Here is a 25,469-nt window from a genome sequence, read left to right as displayed (position 1 = left end):
CAAACTTGGTCCCTTTAAGACTTGTGGACTTCAACTCCCAGAGTCCCTCAGCCAGCAAAGCTGGCTGAGGAACTCTGGGAGTTGAAATCCCTAAGTCTTAAGGGACCAAGTTTGGACACCCCTGCTTTAAACACTCGTCCTCATTGGCTACAATCAGATGAAAGAAAGCTTCCTGATATCAACCTAAGCAACCTAAGCAAGTTGTGCTTCCTTTTTCTGGTTATTTGGCTATAACTTTTCATAGAATACAGATAACTAAACAAACTTTGTTGCATTACATTCTTGATTAGATTATCTTTCCATTGATATATAATTTTATGGTACTACTCCAAAAAAAATGGTGTTATTAGCCATCAAACCTCAAAACACATTTTTCCCAAAAGGTTTCCACCGTTTTGGTTACTATTGTATAGGCATTAACAACAGTATTATCTGTTCATCTCTTCATTACTTGTATTACTATATTAAGTTCAAATATCACAACATTTAAAATCATTGTTGCACCTTTCTTAAAACAAGGAAAGCATTCCTTCATATCATAAACATTTATCACTAAGCCATATATTACTTCCAACTCCCTCTACACACAGATGTTTCTAGCAGGTACAAATGCTAAACCTGAAAAAAGTAGAATGCGATCAAAAGATCATTCTAGAAGATTCTGAAGATCAATTAGGGACAAAAAAAGTTTTTAGTAATGGAGATTGGTTGATTTTTCCATCTCCTCCAGCACCCTTCAGAAAGAAAGCTGAACTCTCCTTTTGCTCTATTTTAATTGTTGGAATTAAATATGCAAAATCATTAGATTTGTTCTCATGAAATCAAGTATAAGGAACATCAGCTTCCAATTTTCACCTGTACCATCATCTTTAATATTATAAAATTGCTGATAACATTTGTCGAAAGAAGAACACACCATGGTCGCAGAATATCTTAAGAAGGGATAAGCAACAATTTTATAAATGGTACTTTTATCAAACTAAAAATCTCAAAATAATAAGATGTAAATACCTTCCATTTAGCTTTCTAGAGGGGGCTTGAGTTCTGTTCAGTGTGAAAAGGTCAGCCTAACATGAAAAGACAGAGCCATAGACGCCCCAAGATAATTCTGCACTTCCTGGACAAAAAAGGGTTGGACTTATGTTTCTCCAGCAGCCTCAGGCTACATGGCAAAACATTTTTGAAAGTGGAAAAAGCTTTAAAAGCAAATTTGTGACAGAACATGGTACCCTGCCGCTTAGAGAAAAAGGTTTAAACACACAATTCCTCTGAGTAGATGGAAGCCTTCAGGCATGTCTAAAGTAGCATACTAAATGGATTTCTGAATAAATGTATATTTCCAAGTGATACTATTCCCTATTGTTTTCCTTAATTCTAGATTCTAATATTAAACAAGTTATCTAAATCCAGAATATTTAATGTTTACTGAAATGAATTTGTTTTTCCCATTCTATTAAAAAAAAAACTTGTGAAGCACAAAGGCTTGCATGCTATGTTATCAATAAACAGCAAATTAAAATGTGTTTTATTTTTCCCTTTAAAAAATATTATCTTCCTGAAGGAAAAAAGATGACACCTGATTGACTCTTTAAACCAGGGTGTCAAACTTGGTCCCTTTAAGACTTGTGGACTTCAACTCCCAGAGTCCCTCAGCCAGCAAAGCTGGCTGAGGAACTCTGGGAGTTGAAGTCCACAAGTCTTAAAGGGACCAAGTTTGGACACCCCTGCTTTAAACACTCGTCCTCATTGGCTACAATCAGATGAAAGAAAGCTTCCTGATATCAACCTAAGCAACCTAAGCAAGTTGTGCTTCCTTTTTCTGGTTATTTGGCTATAACTTTTCATAGAATACAGATAACTAAACAAACTTTGTTGCATTACATTCTTGATTAGATTATCTTTCCATTGATATATAATTTTATGGTACTACTCCAAAAAAAATGGTGTTATTAGCCATCAAACCTCAAAAACACATTTTTCCCAAAAGGTTTCCACCGTTTTGGTTACTATTGTATAGGCATTAACAACAGTATTATCTGTTCATCTCTTCATTACTTGTATTACTATATTAAGTTCAAATATCACAACATTTAAAATCATTGTTGCACCTTTCTTAAAACAAGGAAAGCATTCCTTCATATCATAAACATTTATCACTAAGCCATATATTACTTCCAACTCCCTCTACACACAGATGTTTCTAGCAGGTACAAATGCTAAACCTGAAAAAAGTAGAATGCGATCAAAAGATCATTCTAGAAGATTCTGAAGATCAATTAGGGACAAAAAAAGTTTTTAGTAATGGAGATTGGTTGATTTTTCCATCTCCTCCAGCACCCTTCAGAAAGAAAGCTGAACTCTCCTTTTGCTCTATTTTAATTGTTGGAATTAAATATGCAAAATCATTAGATTTGTTCTCATGAAATCAAGTATAAGGAACATCAGCTTCCAATTTTCACCTGTACCATCATCTTTAATATTATAAAATTGCTGATAACATTTGTCGAAAGAAGAACACACCATGGTCGCAGAATATCTTAAGAAGGGATAAGCAACAATTTTATAAATGGTACTTTTATCAAACTAAAAATCTCAAAATAATAAGATGTAAATACCTTCCATTTAGCTTTCTAGAGGGGGCTTGAGTTCTGTTCAGTGTGAAAAGGTCAGCCTAACATGAAAAGACAGAGCCATAGACGCCCCAAGATAATTCTGCACTTCCTGGACAAAAAAGGGTTGGACTTATGTTTCTCCAGCAGCCTCAGGCTACATGGCAAAACATTTTTGAAAGTGGAAAAAGCTTTAAAAGCAAATTTGTGACAGAACATGGTACCCTGCCGCTTAGAGAAAAAGGTTTAAACACACAATTCCTCTGAGTAGATGGAAGCCTTCAGGCATGTCTAAAGTAGCATACTAAATGGATTTCTGAATAAATGTATATTTCCAAGTGATACTATTCCCTATTGTTTTCCTTAATTCTAGATTCTAATATTAAACAAGTTATCTAAATCCAGAATATTTAATGTTTACTGAAATGAATTTGTTTTTCCCATTCTATTAAAAAAAAAACTTGTGAAGCACAAAGGCTTGCATGCTATGTTATCAATAAACAGCAAATTAAAATGTGTTTTATTTTTCCCTTTAAAAAATATTATCTTCCTGAAGGAAAAAAAGATGTATTATAGCTGGCAAACTAGAGTTTCTTCAGTGCAGTGGCCAATGAATAGGGCCGGTGAATAGCGCAGGCTGGTAAAGCCTGTTATTAAGAACACAAAGCCTGCAATTACTGCAGGTTCAAGCCCGGCCCAAGGTTGACTCAGCCTTCCATCCTTTATAAGGTAGGTAAAATGAGGACCCAGATTGTTGGGGGGGCAATAAGTTGACTTTGTAAAAATATACAAATAGAATGAGACTATTGCCTTATACACTGTATATATATATATATATATATATATATATATATATATATATATATATATATATATATATATATATATATATATAGGTCTTTGGTTGTTCGGGTTTTCTCCGTGTAAAATTGGAAGTGTCTTGGCGGCGTTTGACGAAGTCTCATTCGTCATCTTCAGGCTTCAACCGTGCTTCTGGGAGCAATGTGTGATCGCAGCTGTTTCTTCCTTTTAACTGCTAGTGGGGTTTGAACTGATTGGGTGGGAGCTTGGCTGTGCTCTGATTGGATGGGGTTTTCTGTGCTCTGATTGGCTGGGGTGTGTCCTGTGTTGGTGGGGGCTTGGTTGTGCTCAGTCTGGTCTGTGCTGCAGGGGATTTGAGCTGGTGAGCTGCATAGCTGTTGTTTGGCTTTGTGGTCGTGCTACATCTTCATAGTGGGTGTCAGTCTGCTGCATGAATGGATTGGAGGGGTTTGAAATGGCTAATGTTGCAGCTGCGGTCTGGCTTCTGGTCCTTGGTCGTGCTTCATGATCAGTGTGGGTTTGGGTCTGCTTTCTGGGTGGATGTGCGGTGGTGACATCCTGTGTGGACCTTGTGAGTGTGGGTCTGGTGTCATTTCTCGTGTTAGGGACTCGTTTGTCAGACCCACACTCACAAGGTCCACACAGGATGTCACCACCGCACATCCACCCAGAAAGCAGACCCAAACCCACACTGATCATGAAGCACGACCAAGGACCAGAAGCCAGACCGCAGCTGCAACATTAGCCATTTCAAACCCCTCCAATCCATTCATGCAGCAGACTGACACCCACTATGAAGATGTAGCACGACCACAAAGCCAAACAACAGCTATGCAGCTCACCAGCTCAAATCCCCCTGCAGCACAGACCAGACTGAGCACAACCAAGCCCCCACCAACACAGGACACCCCCCCAGCCAATCAGAGCATAGAAACACCCCCATCCAATCAGAGCACAGCCAAGCTCCCACCCAATCAGTTCAAACCCCCACTAGCAGTTAAAAGGAAGAAACAGCTGCGATCACACATTGCTCCCAGAAGCACGAAGCTGAAGCCTGAAGATGACGAATGAGACTTCGTCGAAACGTCGCCAAGACACTTCCAATTTTACACGGGAGAAAACCCGAACAACCAAAGACCTATATGCAAACACCCGTGAAAACCTCAGAAAACAAATATATATATATATATATATATATATAATCAATGTGTCACAAAGAAGACATTCAACAAACTACCTTCAACTGTAATCTACCAGCAACCGAGTAAGCAATAAAATATGCATTAACAGAGTGCAATAGCATCTCTGAGTCACAATAGGACAGAAACCCATCTTTAATTACCCCAGGAACTCATCTATTTCATAACATGAAGATGATTATGCTTCTCCTTTCTGTTCCATTGGTGATCGATATAATTCACTAGGGCAAATTCCATGTTTTATGTGTATTAATCTGTTTATATATTGATCTCACTGGGATAGGCTAAAGTGATTATTTATAAGTAGGACACAGCAGAGAATAAAAGTCCATTAAAATGAATTTCTCTCCTTGTGTTAAATGATTTTATAACGATCATTTTCAGCTGAGTAGAATGAGACATTTCTCAATGACTTTATGGCAAGGCAACCCGACCCTACAGTGACTTGTTTGTTTTCCTACAGTTCAACTTAATGGAACTGAAAACAGTGATCAAATCCAAAAGATCCTCAAAGCTGACTTCTCTTTATAAGCAGTATTTTACCTTACCGTGTTTTTCGGAGTATAAGACGCATCTTTTTCCCCAAAAAAAGAGGGTAAAAATCTGGATGCGCCTTATACTCCGAATGTAGCCCCGCCCAGCTTCTCAAACAGAGGTTTCAGATACTAAAAAAAGCATCAGAAACAGAGCTTCAGAAACTGAGCCTCCAAAAAAAGCTTCAGAAAAGAAGCTTCCAAACAGAGCTTCAGAGGCTTTTTTTTTCTGAAGCTCTGTTTCGGAGGCTTTCAGAGGCAGAAAAATGTTTTTTCTGAAACGGAGTTTCAGAGACAGAAAAACAAGCAAAAAAAGCAAGGCACAAAGCTCACAACCAAGGAACCTGTTGCTAAAATTCACCTCTGGGAACAGCTGATTAGGGGTATTCCGGAAGGCCAATCCATCTGCCAATCAGCTTTTTTCTTATTTTCCTTCCCAAAAACTAAGGTGCGTCTTATACTCCATTGCGTCTGATACTCCGAAAAATACGATATTTTTAAAAAGGCTTCTTCAATTATTAATCATTAAATACAATAAAATATAATACCGTAGTTTATTAAAGTATTTTGGTCATTAATTTTTTTGAACGTATTCAGAGTTTACCCAACTTATTAGGAATATTTGGAGAGGTTACAATCCATAAAATGTGTTAAGGTAAAACAATTGAAATAAATAACTGAATAAAATTCACAATCCTACTTAATAATAAGAGATATTTTAGTCAAGCTATACGTAATTTAAAGAAGAAATAAAAGATGAAGTCCAAGTCTTTAGAACCAAAAATCAGAAAGTGCTAGATAATGCTTCTTAAATAGAAGAAGCTTTAAATATTCATAATATTTAGGCAGGGCGATTCACTATCTCAAAAATCAAGGACCTAAACATTTAGGGCCTTAAATATAATTATTAAAATCTTGTCATTTTGTACAAAAACTATTTGCAGCCAACATATCTCCTTTAGGACTTATACTATAAAATCTCTAAAATAATGGAAAAAAGGATTGCAACTGTCAACACTAAGCGTATAGTATTAGTAGAAATAATGTAGCTTGTTAATCAATACATCTGGAGGATAAGAAAAATGCTTCTTTGACTTTGGATTAAAAATATCCTTACTATTTATTCTTTACAAAGCCAATTTATATTTTCCTTATTTAAAAAAAAGTCTCTGTAAAAGCATAAGAATTATTTGATTGCATAATAAGAATAATTAAGAGTGATTAAATTTTAGTTGAAGTTCTGCAGAATAGTTTAGGAAGCTTGCTTGGACATACCAAGCATGTGGTGTGCATTGCATTATTTAATTTCACTTGCATTATCCCAATGCACTGGGCTAAAGAGTCTGGAACAAAAAGCCAGGCTAGAAGCTTGGGCAGTGAACAATTGCCTGGAAAAAGAAATGATCCAAAGTCCACAGAAAAGTTAGAGCCCATTATTTATGTAGGCTCTACATTCGTTTTATTACAAGCAGATGAGGTACGGGGACAGCCACTGGGGGGTTCAACCCAGAAATCACAAAATCATTTTTGTGCGTGCATGTGCGTGAGGGAGGGATATGAAGCCGAGCCACCCAAACTTCTGGCAGAGATGGGGGCGGCTTCTGAGGAGTCCTGAATCAGCCAGCTCCACCTGACCTATTTCCTGAGTCTCGCCGTTCTCCTCGCCCCCCCCTCAAGCAGTGACTTCCCTACTCAGCCCCAACAAGCTATGCATGCATGGTGCCCACACCAGCATCTGGAGAGAAGCACAGAAGAAATGCCGCTGGTTGAGTGGCGGGGGGGCCCAGGAGAACGGCGAGACTCAGGGAATAGGTCATGTGGAGCTGGCTGATTCAGGGCTGCTTAGAAGCCGCCCCCATCTCTGCCAGAAATTTGGGTGGCTTGCCTTCAAATCGCTCCCTCCCTCCCTCACACACACGCACGCACAAAAACAGAGATTGGAGAGGTCTCTTGCTCGCTCGCTCTCCAAGCGCCCCGTGCACAGCCCATTTGAGGAAAGGGCATGCATGGCTGGGCGCGTTTGGCTGCAGGAAGAGGTGCAGAGCAATGGGGTTGTTTTGTTCACCGCGGTGGTGCTTCAGGAAAGCAGGTGGACATATTCATTATAGTTGTCACCTGCAGACATCCCGTGCTACTTCAGGGAGAACTCGAGAGACGAGAGCTTGCAGGGAGGCGATCTGACGTACACCTCCCTGCAAGCTCTTGCCTCTCAAGTTCTCCCTGAAGTGACACGGGAAGTTTGGCCGGGCTCCTCGAGAGGAGAGCTTGCAGGGAGGCGGAAGCCAGATCGCCTCCCTGCAAGCTCTCGTCTCTCGAGAAGCCCGACCCAGCCGCGGACCACCAGTGGCCCACCGGTTGGTGACCAGTAAGTAGTGGTGGGGAGGGGTGGGGCGAGCCAGCAATTTAACAAACGGTTTGGCCAAACCGCCTAAAACTGACAGAACCCCACCACTGGGTATACCATAAAAACATCAAATACCTGACTGTCTGAATATGACCTGAATATGGAAAACAAGAGATTAATTTATTTATTACCTTTATTTTGCCTTGAATAGCAATGAATCTCATTTCATATTCATATTATAATATCTATCAACATATAAATCTTATAATACTATCCACAGAACATTGTAATTGTCTTATCTACTTAAAATGGGCAGACATGTTGTGGGGGGCGGAACACAAGAATTTGGAGAGAGGTTCCAGCATAAAATTTAAGAATGGGATCACTGAATAACCCTACAAAAAATGAATAAGAAAAAAATCTCTTCCCCCAACCCAACATACACAAATACAAATGCATGCACATCACACACATACCTTTTTGAAGGTCAAAGCAGCAAACATCTTTTCAAAAGATTTATAAAACAAAAAAGTGTTTGGATGATGCATTCCAGTTTCTTTGTACTTGTTTGCAAATCTGAACTCCATAATGCAAAAGTTGGTGAGCTCACTTGCTCAGCAGCCAGCCATTACTGTTTAATTTTCACACCCTGTGGCTCCTGAGGATTTCCTCACAGTTGCCACAGTCAGTGCCCACCTAACACTGAAGCCACCCAGAACAATAAGTTTTGTCACTGGTAGGGATGTTTGAATAATTTGGCTCTGATCCTCATAGAAACCTTCCTTGTTTTACAGATATTCCTACATGCTATTTCATCTCATATCATTAGCAATAACTATATAACTTTTCACAGGTAGCACTATAGCTTGACTTGAGGGGCTGTGACAAGTTAATTTTGCTGCAAAGTGCTTCCAAAATGGCTCCACACATATAACTGATACTGACTGCTCATCACGGGACTGGCAATTACAGAATTAAATTGTATACTTCATATGTGCTATGGCCAAACATATGTATTCTTCTCAGTCCAGGTAACTATGCAAAGTTATAATTTTGCTAGGTTTCATTGCCAAATTACCAGTTTGCTGTTGTGAGGCACATCCAGCTACTTTCCTATATACAAACCTTTTACCATTCCACTTTATTAGATTCCAAAATTTCATATATAAGGAGTTATCCCTAGTTTCTAAAGACTATGCCTACTTTTAAAAACTCTCTATGTCCTCCCCTTCCATTTCTTTTACCCATCTTTCCTTATTGGGAATTATTCCAGCCCATTGATGTTGTAGGGTGGCATGTATAGATTTTAAAAAAAGTAACTCTAAATTTTTGAAATGAAAAGAAATTTTTCAGTTACAAACTTATGATTCAAAATGGGAAGCCTATCCTAGTAATAGCAAAATAACAGAATAACAGAGTTATTGCTAAGTACCCTGTTTCCCAGGATAGGATAGTAAGACCTAGCCTGAAAATAAGCCCTAGCATGTTTTTACATGTGGTCCTAATAAGCCCCAGAATAAGCCCTACTTAAGAGCCTGAGCAGCCGGCCACCCACCCATTCCGTCTGGTTGCTCACAGTGCCACAGCCACGAAGCAAAGTGGGGTGGTGGTGGAACTGCCCCACGCAGAGGCATATCTCAGGGCCTCTGCAGCCAGGCCATCCATGCCTTGACACCTACCTCATAGCGGCAGCACCAGGACCCATATATAGCAGGATACCATGTAGCCAGTGGCATACTTCTGCTTGCTCACGGCTGCAATGGAGCAGGAGGCCGAGCAATGCGCTGGTGCTGCGACCATGAGGCAAGGCAGGTGTTGGGGAGTGGGTGGTCTGGCTGCAGGAGCCCAGAGGTAAGCTGGTGTGGGTGCATGGGGCAGCTCCATCACAACCCCACCTAATGGCGGTGGCCCTGGCACACTACGCAGCCTCCTGCCCCACCATAACCAAATAAAAGTGGGCCTCCTCTACATGGAAAAAAGTAAGAGACCCCCAAAAGTAAGCCCTAGTGCTTACTTTGGGACCCAAAAGAAAATAAGATCCAGTCTTATTTTTGGGGAAACACGGGTAAGTGCTAGAGTAACAGAGTAAGTGCTCAATAGCAATAGCATTTAGATGTATATAGGGTTCCATAGTGCTTTACAACACTCTCTGGGCAGTTTACAAAGTCAGCATATTGCCCCAGCAAACTGGGTTCTCATTTTACTGACCTTGCAAGATGGCTGGCTGAGTCAACTTTATGCCAATCAGGATTGAATTCCATAATATGGGCACAGTTAGCTTACAACATTGTATTCTAACCACTGTGCCACCACAGCTCCTATCCTAATCATTCACTGAACTCTAATCATAAAATCTGGTACTGATGAGTATATGACAGGATTAATATATTGTTTAAATTTGTGTATTACAATATACTTTACTATTTTTAAAGAAATATCTGCAACATTCTCTAAGCACTTTTTTAAAGCAGAATAAATGGTAAATTGGTATATTATTCTACATCGGATTATATAATTTAATCCATTATTATTTAATAAAAAGAAAACCTGTAAAATTTGTTAAAATTAGAGATTACAATATTTAATTGTCATATTTTTACAAACAATTCTACTCATATTAGCTATATGTTCTTAAGATTATTGTCTATAAATAATGCACTTAGATTTATTTAATTCCTTAATAATTCAGTATCAAACGAAAATTATACAAAAATAATAGGCATAGAATATATACAATATGTTGTACATTCAAATATACATATTTATTAAATACTTTATAGTATTTACACTCTTGAGTCTAAAAGCAAGTGTTACAATTACATCTTCACCAATTTTCAGGTTAAATCATTCTTAAACCTGGACTTAGATACACAGTAAAACTGAAAGAGGTCTTGACTTTTCTATTTAAAAGAAAATCTTCCCTTGTTTAATGTAAATCCCTGAGTGGACTAAACTGCAATTAATCTATGTCAGGGCTGTCAAACTCCCGGCCCATGGGTAGGATGCATCATGGGTTGGTCATGTCCATGTCCAGTTAAGCAAAGAGGGGAAAAGTCCTGATATGTCATGTGATACAGCCAGGATGACATGAGTCTGACATCCCCGATCTATGTTATAAATTCTCTGTTGGATGAAGGAACTGATTTCATAAACATTACTAAGTTCTTTGCAATTCTGATGTTTATGATTCAATGAGATTCTTGTTTTCACAATAAGTATTGTAGCAACAACCTGTGCTTCTTCACACACATTCTTCACACATGAAGAATTTATGTATAAACATAGCACTACAAACATTAGCAATAAATTATGAATAATTTACAAAAATCATTATTAATACAGATCAGCACTGCCATATAGTATGTGAAAAATATTTGACTATAATTGGAAAGATCAAAAACATTTATTGTCATAAATCACAATGTATCTATATTTAATCTTTACAAAAGACCATCAAACTTCAGTTTCTCAGTGCTTCCAATGTTTACATAAAATACAAATTACAATGAAGTAAAAATGTAGTTTACATAAAAGCATCAACGAGACACCCAGATTATTTACTAGTAAAACTTCTTTTCAGGAATGAGCCAGTCTAAAACTAACTGTCACTGACCATCTGTTTTTAAAGCAAATAATTATTCAGATGTTTCTTTACCGAAACCACTGGGATTAAAAATAATGTGTTTTTTACCTGTACCCTAATAAGGTGCTTACTTGTGAACTCATCTATTATCATTATATCTTAATACATAATAGTATTATATGACATCAACATCCAAAATTACTTAAAAATAAGGTGTAAAAGATATATAGAACGGATGTTATTAAAGGCTGAGAATTTATCAACTCTATTTATCCATTATCACTTGGCTGCTGCAATAGCACTGCAAGTCTTTTTAGAAAACTATTACTATGCTAACTGATGATATTAAACTCAGAAATCAAATTAAATAGTGAATCTGAAAGCAGCAAACATGGATAATTCTATCAGCCTAACTTCAGAAGCTACAGAAAATTACACCATAAAGCAAGGTCAAAAATGTTTATTTCCCCCGAGGAAAATACAATATAGGGAAAAACAAACTATCCCAAATAGGTGCTTTTAGGTATGGGGAGTAACATTTCACACCAAATAGTTCATATACAGTATATTCAGCTAAATTTAGACATCCCAAGAACTTCTTTTAAGAGTTTCCACTCAAGGACTCTAACTGAACCCCTCTCTATCTGGTTGGGAGAATATTTCTAAATCCACCCCCACCCTAAATTATGAAGTCTGACTTAAGCATAAATAACTTAATATTAAACTCCCAAATAAAACCCAATGATTGGGCCAACCAGCAAACTCAGAACTATATTGTCCCATTATTAAATTTATTATTTATTAATAATAATAGTATTATTATCCTAAGTTTGAAATAAATACAAACAATTTTGACATAAAGTGTAATAAATATTTGACAAATATACATATTTCTATGATCTCTTTCTTATTATAATTGTTTCACAAGAAATATCTTTAACAGTAACACAAGCAAATATGTACCTGTTCACACATACTCTAAACAAAAGGTTCAGCCAAAACACAAGCTATAATATATACAACTGATTATAAACTAATCAGAAATAGTAGAAATATTAACTAGTAAACGTAAAGATTAGATTTCAAATGTGGCGTTCTCTCTTAATTTATATTAAATAACCGAAGACTATCAAATACTTTGGCCACCTAATGAGAAGGAAGGACTCACTGAAGAAGAACCTAATGCTGGGAAAGATTGAGGGCAAAAGAAAAAAGGGATGACAGAGAATGAAATGGCTGGATGGAGTCACTGAAGCAGTAGATGTGAGCGTAAATGGACTCAGGGAGGATGGTAGACGACAGGAAGGCCTGGAAGAACGTTGTCCATGGGGTCGTGGTGGGTCGGACATGACTTTGCAACTAACAACAAAATAAAAGCATCCTATTTTATTTTATTTATTTATTTATTTATTAATCAAACTTATATACCGCACCATCTCCCGTAGGACTCAGGGCGGTTCACAGGCATATTAAAACAGTATAATAAATAAACATTAAAACCCAGTTAAAACTAAATATTATCATGGCCTGGTCACTAAAACAGTAAAAACCTATAAAAACCCCATTAAAATATGCTAAAACCTTTTATCTTAGGCTAGTCCTGCACGCTGAAAAAATAGAGTCTTCAGTTCACGTCTGAAGGTCCGGAGGTCGGGTAGTTGTCGTAATCCTGGAGGAAGCTCGTTCCACAGAGCTGGTGCCGCCACAGAGAAGGCCCTCCCCCTGGGGGCCGCCAACCTACATTGTTTGGTCGACGGCACCCTGAGGAGGCCCACTCTGTGGGAGCGCACAGGTCGTTGGGAGGCAATCGGCGGCAGAAGGCGGTCTCGAAGGTATCCCGGTCCTAAGCCATGGAGCGCTTTAAAGGTGGTAACCAAGACCTTGAATTGCACCCGGAAGACTACCGGTAGCCAGTGCAGGCCGCGCAGGATAGGTGTTATATGGGAGCAATGCGGTGCTCCCTCTATCACCCGCGCGGCCGCATTCTGGACTAACTGGAGCCTCCGGGTGCTCTTCAAGGGGAGCCCCATGTAGAGAGCATTGCAATAGTCCAGGCGGGAAGTGACGAGGGCGTGAGTGACTGTGCGCAAGGCGTCACGGTCAAGGAAGGGGCGCAACTGGCGAATCAGATGGACCTGATAGAATGCTCCCCTGGCGACGGCTGTCAAATGATTCTCTAAGGACAGCCGATCGTCCAGGAGGACGCCTAAGTTGCGCACTCCCTCCCTGGGGGTCAGTACTTCCTCCCCCACAGTCAGCGATGGTGTAAGCTGACTGTACCGGGACGCCAGTACCCACAGCCACTCTGTCTTGGAAGGGTTGAGTTGGAGCCTGTTCCTCCCCATCCAGACCCGCACGGCCTCAAGACACCGGCCCATCACCTCGACAACCGTTGGGGTGGTTCGGGTGAAATGTACAGCTGCGTATCATCAGCGTACAGATGATAATCCACCCCGAAACCACGGATAACCTCACCCAGCGGCTTCATGTAGATGTTGAACAGGAGAGGCGAGAGAACAGACCCCTGAGGCACCCCACAAGTGAGGCGCCTCGGGGCCGATCTCTGCCCCCCTGCCAACACCGTCTGCGAACGGTCAGAGAGATAGGAGGAGAACCACCGATAAACGGTGCCTCCCACCCCCAATCCCTCCAACCGTCGCAGCAGGATACCATGGTCGATGGTATCAAAAGCTGCTGAGAGATCTAAAAGAACCAGGACAGAGGAACAACCCCTGTCCCGGGCTCTCCAGAGGTCATCCACCAACGCGACCAAAGCCATCTCGGTGCTGTAACCGGGCCTGAAACCGGACTGGAACAGGTCCAGATAGACAGATTCCTCCAGGTGCTGAGGAAGCTGATATGCCACCACACTCTCAACAACCTTCGCTAAAAGCGAAGGTTGGAGACTGGACGATAGTTCGCTAAAATAGCCGGGTCCAGGAGGCTTCTTAAGGAGGGGCCTCACCACCGCCTCTTTCAAAGCGGCAGGGAAAACACCCTCCAACAAAGAAGCGTTGGTAACTTCCTGGAGCCAGCCTCGTGTAACCTCCCGGGTGGCCAGCACCATCCAGGAGGGACACGGGTCCAATAAACATGTGGTGGAGTTCAGCCTACCCAACAACCTGTCCATGTCCTCAGGAGTCACAGGATCGAACTCAGCCCAGATAACATTCTCAAGACTCGTCTCCGCCATCCCACCTGTATCTATCCAATCAGTGTCCAAGCCGTCCCGAATCTGAGCGATTTTATCAGACAGATATTGAACAAAATCCTCAGCATGTCCCTGTAAGGGGTCCTCCCGAGCCTCCTGCCTAAGCAGGGAGCGGGTCACCCTAAACAGGGTAGCTGGGCGATTATCTGCCGATGCGATGAGTGCGGAGAAATAGTTATGTTTCGCCACCCTGATCGCCACTAGGTAGGTCTGAATATATGACCTCACTAGTGTTCGGTCTGGTTCGGAGCGACTGGACCTCCAGGCGCTCTCTAGGCTTCTTTTCCGGTGCTTCATCTCTCTCAGCTCCTCATTATACCAGGGAGCTGGTCGAGTTCGTCGCCGGGTCAGAAGCCGCAAAGGCACGACGCGGTCTAAGGCTCCAGCGGCCACCTCATCCCAGGCGGCCGCCAGCTCCTCAGCCAAGCCGTGGGCTAACTCCCTCGGAAATGGCCCAAGCTCCGTCAGAAACCTCTCAGGGTCCATCAGGCGCCTGGGACGGAACCATTGAACCGGTTCCGTCTCCCTGCAGTGAGGTGCAGCAGTCCGAAAGTCTAGCTGAAGGAGCAAATGATCAGACCATGACAAGGGTTGAGATATTAGTTCCCCTAACTCCAGATCATTTACCCACTGTCCCGAGACAAAAATCAAGTCCAGTGTGTTACCCCCGACATGGGTAGGGACCGCAACTACCTGGGTCAAGTCCAAGGCCGTCATGGAAGCCATGAACTCCCGAGCTGCCATTGACGAGTCGCCTGCCTACGGCAAGTTGAAATCCTCCATGACCATAAGCCTGGGGGTCTCAACCGCCGTCCCGGCTATCATCTCCAGCAGCTCGGGCAGGGCTGCCGTCACGTAGCAAGGAGCCAGGTACATGATCAGCAAGCCCACCTGCACCCCCCGGCCCCACCTCACGAAGAGGGTTTCACAACCGTTTATCTGCGGGACAGTGACCTCCCTCGGAGCCAGACTCTCGCTAATAACAACCGCTACTCCCCCACCCCTACCCTGGGCCCTCGGCTGATGAAATGCACGGAAACCCGGCGGGCACACCTCAGTGAGGGGAACCCCCCCCTCTGTGCCTAGCCAGGTCTCCGTAATGCCCATTAGGTCCGCTCCCCCCTCTTGAATAAGATCGAATATGAGGGGGGCCTTATTCATGACGGACCTAGCATTACATAACATCAGCCGAAGGTCCAGGTTCCGGGGGATATAACCACTCGGGACCTGAGTCAAGCCTAGGGGCCCGGAGTGCGGTATCGCTTTTAAACAGCAAGGGCGCACTCCCCGAACCTGATACGAGCCCCTGCTTCTGCCATACCTGCCCCTCCCTTGAACCGTGCAGATGGAAGTACCCATACATGGTCGAGCCTTAACCTCCTCTACAACCTCCAATTTACAGACCTCCAGATCATGAACCTTAGAAGGGACTAGCCTAATCCCCTGTGGGCATGCCCCCCCACTCACCCCACCCCCTAACCCCTTATTTGAATTAGCTAAAAGTTTACAAAAACATGAATTTAAAAACCTCCTTAACCCTCTCTTAGAAGCATGCCACCTCTCGGGATTCCAAAATCCGTCATCGAGGTAGGCCCTCGATAGAGAGGAGGGCCATACCCGTGAGAGGGGGGCATCTCGCAGTGCAAGAAGCTGATTATGTGAGAAAGTCATCAGAGATTAAAGAGAATGGTGGTATCCTGGTTTGTCGAGGTCTCAAACGACAGTCATTGGACAGAAACCTCCAGCTGGAAAACGGAGAGGTCTTAAAAGTGCATGGTTTAAATAGCATAATCCTGGGTGGAACTAAGATGGTCCACCCCCCAAGTTCTCACGGGGGTTCCATCAAAGGGAGAAAAGAGCAGTGCCCGTCGCCAATGCGGGACGTCTTCCACGATAGCCTTGCCATCGCTGTCGTCACCGCCCTGGCATCCAGCCGCCACTCAAGGAGCCCCCCAAAAATTAAAAATGAATTTTCTGACAAGCCATGACTCTGTACAGTTTAACTGAATAAAATGTCTTTAAAGGTGCAACTACGTTGGGAAAGAATGACATTCCAAGATCCAAATTCAAGAAAGAGAGTTTAGCTATAGTAATGGATGACTATAGTAATTGAAAAACCAGGCTCAGAACCCAAAGTACAAGCAGGCATTACAATTTGCCTACTAGCATTGAAACAGTAAGCAAATGCTTCTAAAAAGTGACTACCTGTAATTGCCTTACTCATGATAGATCTTAGCAACAAAGTTTTAAAAATAGTGTTAATGGTCAAGCCACCATCATTGATTAAAAACTGCTAAAAGCAATAGTTTCAATATAGAATGAACTATATAAGAGATTTTCTTTCTTTGCAATTTGTCTTTATTAAATCTATTCTGCAGTTAGAAACACATTAAGCATAATTTCTAGAAGCTTTTTTTTATTAAAAAGAAATGAATGGAAATTGAGTTTTATTTCTTATTGGTCTCAAGGTTGAAGATGTATTTAAACATTTAATAAAGTAAACGTTCTTAAGAACAAGTACTTGTGAATGTTTCTTTGTCTAAGCATCAACGAAGTATTACAAGTATCTCCAACCCCAAAATATGTAATTTTATTAGCTTTAGTTTTTGGCAGGAACAATTATTTCTTTCTATTTATGATACACTATATACACTAAATGATACAATATGTACGGACAGTTAACATTAAGCAAAATAACTGTTAAGAGTCAAAACAAATTTTCAAAGAACAGTCCCTGAAAAACAACATTCAAGTTTCTGGAGTTTTCTCTCATTTAGCACCAACTTCCTAGAGTGGTACATATCCAATCAAGGCAGAACAGAACATAAACGGAAGCTTACTGAACCATGCTTTTATGGAAAGAGAAGGATGGATGATGGGAGTGCTGACTGAAGCATAACATTTTTTTATTGGTTTCCTCCATCACTCAACAGAGACCTATAAGAAACATGACAGGAACAATCATACTGGAAAGTACTTCTGTATGAGACATATCTTACCTTTCCTATTTATGCAATATTACAGAAAGAGTGGGTGGGTGGTGGGTGGGTGTCCCATGTGTATTTTCCATTGTCCCAGCCCAATAATCTACCGAAGTACTTCCACCGCAACTTTAATGATATCTATCAAAGTTTTTCCAAATGTTATATTAAGGGAAACAATAGCTCCAGCTGCCTCTATGGAGTTGATCCTGAAAAAACCTTGGATACATCGTCTTAATAGACCTATTTTAATAGAAGAGATTTGAGAACACTTTCTTTCAAATGATTTTCGTGGGGGAGGCAGACACAGGAAAGCTAAATAGGTTGAATACTTCAAGCTAGCAACAGTTTCCCAAAAACTACACATAATGCTCTGTCCAAATTGTGTATATTTTGGAAGAATAGTTAAGAGAACTGAAACCTTTTCCAGAATTCTTGTGGTAATGCAAGTTTCTCCATAACTTCTCCCCCAAAATTTTACATCTTTGCTGTTCTATCCACAAAACTTCCAAAGGTACAAGGATATACATTATTTAGATGAGAGAAATGAGATTTATTGCGCTCTTTCAGGGGATCTAATCTAACAGAATTAAGCTTGTATACTATAAGTACACTAATAAAAACAGTGTACTCCGACTTCCAGTAATTCTAATGCCAAAGTTCCTCCAAAGAAGGGGAATACATTGTGGTTGGAAACACATTGGAGTGCAGGAAATGAACCACTGAAATCTTTCCAGAGTTAAAGATCATTAGTTCTCCATATGTGCGTCAAATAGCTGCTTTACAACTATGTTTTTATGGTCAGCTTGCGATCGGCTAGTTATCATAGGCTTCCATGTTTATACTGTCACTTATATGGACCCTAAATTCAATTAACTCTTAATTTCTTTTTAAAAAATTCTTTGGCTTTGCTTGAAGATCAAGAACCCTCAGAGAGGCCTATTTTATGGAAATCACTGGGTGAATGTCCTTCAATCCCTTTAAAAAAACCCAAAAGTTTAACTGTATTTCTAATTTTTGGAATATGCAGCAAAAGGATTATTATTGTTGGCTTTGAAAAGTAGGGGTTCACATGGACTTGATTTTAATATTTGATTGTTGACTGGAAGACTCCTCTTCCATAGGGAATTCCACCCCTATTTACAACCTATAAGAGTTTGAAGATTAGACATTAGAGGGAACCAGATGGCTTCTTTATAAAAAAGGTTTGATCCATACTTACAGATTTTCTTTATTAGCATTGGTTAGTTCCAACTGCAGAGGATTAAGCTGCACTGAATAAAGTGACATTGATTAACATGTGTAATTAAAATTACAATTTACAATAAAATAATGGATTTAGAAATGAAAGTTATTTCAAAAATTGAAATAGGATAGTATAGAATAGTAAACTTGAAAAGTGATTTGGATTATTCCCTTACTCACTGATTATTCCTTTACACAGATTTTACAAGAGGGGTTTACTAGTGTTGCTAAAATGGAAGTAAAAAAAAAAAAAGAACTTTGCGGGAATAGTAAAAGAAGGCAGGTGCTAGAACTTTGAGATTTCAAAGACTGCAGAAAGAAAAAAGAATACAAAATTAATCTACTAGATCAAAGTTAAAATAAGGTAAAGGTAAAGGTTCCCCTCGCACATACGTGCTAGTCATTGCCAACTCTAGGGGGCGGTGCTCATCTCCGTTTCAAAGCCGAAGAGCCAGCGCTGTCCGAAGACGTCTCCGTGGTCATGTGGCCGGCATGACTCAATGGCAAAGGCGCATAGAACGCTGTTACCTTCCCACCAAGGAGGTCCCTATTTTTTCTACTTGCATTTTTACGTGCTTTCGAAACTGCTAGGTTGGCAGAAGTTGGGACAAATAACGGGAGCTCACCCCGTTACACAGCAGCACTAGGGATTCGAACCGCTCAGCTGCTGACCTTTGATTGACAAGCTCAACATCCTAGCCCCTGAGCCACCGCGTCCCTTTAAAAAAAAAGTTAAAATAATGGGCTGTTCTTTAATGGTTTCTTGGTTAGGACTGGATGATAATGGTTATTTCTGGTAATGTTTAATTATTTTTTGAGTGGGACTAAATTTTTATTATTTGAAGAGAAGAAATCTTCAAATTTGTGAAGGGATTTGTTTAAAAGAAAAGTTTGGATTCAGATTGTAATAGATACAATGGTAAGCTTTACTGAACTTTTGCCATTTAATAGGAGAAATGAGGCTTTAGAAATAGGTTTACAGAAATTTGGTTAGATACAGAATGAAGAAATGTTTAGTTTTTTTAAACAAATAATGTTTTTTTTAAGGCTGATTATACTTGCTGGGCATAAAGGGGGGATTCTTTTTTTCCTCCTTTCCCCCTTTTTCTTTTTTGTGCCCCCACTTTTTAATGAATCTTTTTATTTTGTAATTGCATTAGTTTTCCTTGTATAATATAATATATATTATCCTTGTATAATATAATATATATTACCTAATAACATGACTGAAAAAAAGCATTGATCCTCTTCCTCCAAAAGCAATTCTCTTTTTATCACTCAAACGTCTTATCTCCTATAAACCATAGAAAGTCAGGGAATCTTTCCTAGCGTAGGGGTAACAGAGGGAGCTGTTCCCTCCCCCTTCTCTGAATATTGCTCTTCTCATGGAAGTCTTACAAAAGATGGGCTGGGGTGACATGATAGCAGTCTTCCACTACTTGGGGGGCTGTCACAGAGAAGAAAGGATCGACTCATTTGCTAAAGCACCTGACAGAAGGACAAGAAGCAATCTGTGGAAGATCATTAAACAGAGATCCAACTTAGAATGAAGGAGAAATTTATTTCAAGAGACTGGACAGCCATTTGTTCAGAATGGTATAGGACCATGATGGTGAACCTTTGACGTTCCCGTGTGCCGGCCTGCATGCCAGAAGCGGCACGCGAAACCATCCCACAAGGCATGCATGGCCCCACTGGCCTTCTCTCTTACAGGAGTGGTGATAATAAGCAGTGATCCATCGCACATGCGCAAACTGGCACCCAAACACCTGATACCAGCATGGAAGTGCGCCCGAACAACTGGCCATCACACATGTGCGCAAATCATCACACAGGTGCCAGCCTGCGGAACACCACTCTTCTGAGTTCCGCCGCTGACCAGTGTCCATGTGATCACAGGAACACGGAAGAGGAGCCAGCGAGGTCGCACATTCTTTGCAGGATGGTTTCGCGTGCCGACACTGGTATAGGATCTCCTGCCATGGACTAGAAGAACCCCAATCCCTTCCAACCTTACTACTCTATGTCTATGTCTAATTTCCAAAGGCTTTCAGTTCAATATTTATGGGCCAATGAACAGACCAGAGTCAACCATTGAGGGGAGGGTGACAGATTTTTTAAAAAACATAAAATTTATCTGATCTTTTTAAGACAACTTAACATCTGGAAAATGGCTTGGTAAAATGTAATCAGCTCTTATTAACTCCTCCTTCACTATATGCCTGGAGTGGTAGTAATTCAAGACTGCATTAGAGCAGAGAAAAGAAACATTTCACTTCCTCAGTCGCTGTTCTCTCATAATGCAGAATCCAAAGCCAAAAATTAGCAGGCCAAGTTTTCACATACATATTTATTCTAAACTATATACCTCAGCTTTCTCAATCTTTCCAGTTTAAAATTAATTGAGACAACAATTCCCAGAATTCTGCTGGCAATTCTCACCATTCTGGGAATTGTAGTCTCAGTGCATCTGGAACACATAAGTTTAGGGGAAATTGACCTATTTTGTAAAACACTATTTTCAACAATGTTGTCATAGATTTTTTTTTATTCATAAACTCATACAGTCATTAAAGCTATTCCCACAACCATCTAGATTCCAAAGTATATTGTTCCTTACTTTGCAAGTTTCCTAAAGCTGTAAGAGCTAATAAAAGGGTTTTCCATGGACATAAATCACAGTAAAGTAAGATGACTGTAACTTGTATGCAACAGAACTTTTGCTCTTTACTTCCTAACACACAATTAGAATAAAGAGAGTTATAATCCATAATCTGAAAGAGAAGAAATTCAAAATCCATTCAAAATCCCAATTATATAGTCTCTTTTTGAGGTATGAAACCTTTTAGAGGTGAGTGGTGATGCAGAGAATAACTCCGCTCCTCTGAATACAACAAAATACCTTATGCCACCAGACTTGAAATCCTGGGTTTAGAAAATTTAGAGCTACGCCACCTTCAGCATGATCTGAGTTTAATTCATAGAATCATCTAGTACAATGTCCTTCCTGTTGAAGACTATTTCAGCTTCAATTGCAACGATACACGAGCACACAATAGATTTAAGCTTAATGTTAACCGCTCCAATCTTGATTGCAGAAAATATGACTTCAGTAACAGAGTTGTTAATGCCTGGAATGCACTACCAGACTCTGTGGTCTCTTCTCAAAATCCCCAAAGCTTTAACCAAAGACTATCTACTATTGACCTCACCCCATTCCTAAGAGGTCTGTAATGGGCATGCATAAGAGCACAAGTGTGCCTACCGTTCCTGTCCTATTGTTTCCTTTCGTTATATCCAATTAATATAGTTATTACATACTTATGCTTATATATATGCTTATATATTATATAGTTATTTCATGCTTAGGCTTATATATACTGTGTGACAAAATCATAAATAAATAAATAAATAAAAATAAAGCATGGAGAAGACATTTTGGCAAGGGGTGCATCAGTTGCTACTCATGAGAGGGCCCTAGCCTCTTCCTATGAACAATATATTTCACCTGGAAAATGAACCATAATCCAGGCATAGGAAATAATGCAGTGTTCCTCATGTATTCAATCCTTTTGGTTTGCTACAATTTTTTTCCGTTAAAGATTAATCCTGTACCAACCCCTTGTTCTTTTCGTTTCTCAAAAATGTTTCCATGGGAAACAAAGTTATGGTCTTGTCATCCATTTCTAAACAAGAAAATAAAAGTTAAGAGATTCCATAAGCAACAGCTATTTGAAGTCAATAAATCACTGGAATAATTTTAGGTTAAAATAAGTAGACAGTCCAGCTGACCGAACAGGAAAAACTTTGTCCCAATGTGAGTATGTTGTCCACTTAGCACGGTTCATAAAATCATGTATACACATAAGCACTCATTCCTTATGACTTTCCATTATCTTATTATTCCTACATTAGGAGCCATTCAACATCTGCCTTGCATTTCCCACAGTATATTGGCGTTTATGTCTTAGATTGCATTTTTGTGCAGTTCTTCATTTTGAGAAACAAAAATTGTTATGACTAGCTTAAACTAGTTATTATTCTGCTACATTTTTTCTCAGGGAAAAAGGCTATCCAAGTTAGCAGGTGGTATTTCAAAAACAGCTAGTTGCATCCTTCTGCTACTCCAGAAGTAGGTTAAGAGTTCTACCAGAAACATCTAGTTTAGCATCTGATTTTCACAATAGAGAACAGAAAGTCTCTGGAAAATTTTAAGATGGGCTGTACTTAAGGGCTATACTGCAAATGGAAGAGAGTCACTTCTTTATAAATCAAACTTTTTTCAATTTTCTTATTTAAATTGTATTTTGTTGTTCTTGTTGTCATCGACAGGAAGGTAATATTAGTAAAATGTCCCTCAAGCTGAGTTTATGTAATCCTGATGATTATGTAAGACTTTTATTAACAATAAATAAAGGGCTTGCCATTGTCATCTTGTCAGTCTGTTTTTCTACTTCACCTAAGTTGAAGGTCCCTGAATTGAAGGACCCTCCTCAGTCAGTTATGCTCAGATTACCTTCTGGGGGACTATTGCAATGTGGTCTATATGAGGCTATATCAGGAGTAGTCAACCTTTTTATACCTACCGCCCACTTTTGTATCTCTGTTAATAGTAAAATTTTCTAACCACCCACCAGTTCCACAGTAATGCACCATGTATCGTTGTCTGCGCATGCCTCTCACGCATCGTGGATTGGGTTGGGAGGGGGGCGCCAGCTACCAGCTCTGCTTTTCTGTTACAGCTGGATGGTGTGGGGGGAAATGCGCGAGCTATTCTGAGACGAGGCTCTTTTGTTTGTAGTCGCATTATAGCACCATTTAGTTTCACTTACATAATGTAAACTAAACTTATGCACGGACGATACAAATAGTATATTTTCAGAAATTTAAATTGTCATGGGGAATTTTATGAAAATCTAATGAAAATGTTTTTAAATAATGCTATGAAAATTTTTTTTAAAAATCAATTACATTTTTTAAAAAAGGAAAGTGCTTCAGTATCGGACAAAACCCCTACCACCCACCATGAAAGCTGGAATGCCCACTAGTGGGCAGTAGGGACCAGGCTGACTACCACTGAGCTATATGGTACAAAAATGCAGCAGCGAAAGCATGTGGTAGAGTATATGTTGCGACTCAACTGCTTGAGCTGTACTGAGTTCCAGTTTGCTTCTGGGTCCAATTCAGGCTGCTGATGTTAACCTTTAAAGCTCTACATGGCATTGAACATCATTATCCGAAGGACTGCCTCTCCCCAATTTCATCCTGATGCCCCACTAGATCTCAAAGAATGGATATTTTATGGGTGTCATTATCTAGAGAACTACATTTGCAGGCCCTGATCAATGGACCTTTTCTGCTCTGATGCACGTATTACGGAGATCAGGCTGACCTCATCACTCCTTAACTTCTGAAGGTCCCTCAAGACCTGGCTACGATAGCAAGCCTGGGGACATGGTTAACTGAAGAGATGGCTCCCCTGTCATTAATATCCTGTCTATTAATGTAGAAGGACTGGCAGAGCCATGAAGAAGGTGAAAAGAGGGGTAAGCCTAGCAACAGGGTGTCTACTAATACTTAGAGATTGAAGGTATTTTTCCAGTGCTTTTTTGTGGCTCCAAAGTATAAACATCAGCAGAGGCAAAACAGTGTATAGGTATAGATTACCCAATTCCTATCATTAAAATCAAAGCTTCAGAGAATTACTCTCTTTTCTGTTTCTTCTCTGACCAAAATATTGGGAACAGCTCACATTATGCATTGTGTTACAATATAAATGTATAATGAAAAAATAATACTGAAGGAAATCAGCTATTCTGAAAACCAGCTCTGTACTGAAATATCACATTACATATCAAAAATATTCTTTCATCTTAATGTTAACAAATATCTAACCATTAAGCTATCTGCTGTGAGCAGACGTGAGTGGAGTACTGCTATCTGCTGTGAGTGGAGTACTCCGGAGTGCGGGGGGGTTTTTTTCTCCCCTGCGACTGGAAGGAGTACGAATCACTTTGGAGAGAGGAGAACTTAAAATAACAAGATTACCGGTTTTGTGGAGCTCTGGAGAGAAGAGGTGATGGAGAAATTTAGGAGGGAGGGTTTGAGGCCCCCCCTCCCTCTGGGGAACAATGGTGGCGTCCAGCTTCCGCCTTCACTATGAGAATCTTGATGACATCACTTCCCTTCGGCTTCCTGGTTGACTAACTGTACTCTGGACTCGTTGCTCCTGTGAGTGCCCCCTGGTGGATCCGGAGGAAATTATAAGGATACTGTGCTTGCCTGAGGATTTTGAAAATTTTTTTTTTAAAATGGCAAAAGGTCAGAGACCAACTGCTGGAGAAATGGAGAGAATTCTGGAAAAGTTATCTAATATGGACAAGAAACTGGATGAAATAAGAGCAGAAATTGTGACTATCCAAAAGGATTTAAAGGATACTCAACAAGTCTCAGCAGAAAATAAGCAGAAAGTGGAAGGTCTGAGGGTGAGATGCGGGCAGTGCAGAAAAGAGGGAGACGACAAGCAATGCTGTGCTTGGACTACAGATGGATAAAATGTCTTATTTCCTTAGGTTTCAAAATTTGGAAGAAGTGGACCAAGAAGACTTGAGAGATGTTGTGACTAAACTGTTGGGAGAATTTCTTGGGAGAGGTGTTGATTTTATGAATTGGGATGTGGATCGAGTTTATAGAGTTAATTCACAATATGCACGCACGCATGCAGTTCCTAGAGAGGTTCATGTCAAATTTGTGAAAAGAGAGACGAGAGATGAAATTCTTAGAAAACATAGGAGTGGGGCACTGACTTATAGGGGCAGGGAGATAGCCATTCTGAGGCAGATTCCCAGACAGGTACGTGAAATGAGAAAGAAATATTACTTTTTATCAAGCAAATTGTACCAGAAGGAGTGGGCTTCAGATGGCTGATGCCAGAGGGATTGA

The 25,469-nt window shown here is 40.3% G+C and overlaps 1 protein-coding gene across 3 annotated transcripts in view; it reads right to left on the bottom strand.

Annotated features, from left to right (window-relative positions):
• CDK14 (cyclin dependent kinase 14) overlaps positions 1-25,469 on the bottom strand; it is a 263,918-nt gene that overhangs the window by 221,295 nt on the left and 17,154 nt on the right. Inside the window, exon 1 of one of the 3 annotated variants that reach the window (XM_058183803.1) lies at positions 24,576-24,873. The exons of the other annotated variants lie outside the window; for them this stretch is intronic. The gene's annotated coding sequence lies outside the window, so the exon portion shown is untranslated. Of the gene's footprint in view, positions 1-24,575; positions 24,874-25,469 lie in introns of those variants that run through there. 3 annotated transcript variants of the gene reach the window in all.

This window comes from Ahaetulla prasina, chromosome 4 (assembly GCF_028640845.1).
Source record: "Ahaetulla prasina isolate Xishuangbanna chromosome 4, ASM2864084v1, whole genome shotgun sequence".
Classification (NCBI taxonomy): domain Eukaryota; kingdom Metazoa; phylum Chordata; class Lepidosauria; order Squamata; family Colubridae; genus Ahaetulla; species Ahaetulla prasina.
This window is presented reverse-complemented; position numbering and strand designations above follow the sequence as displayed.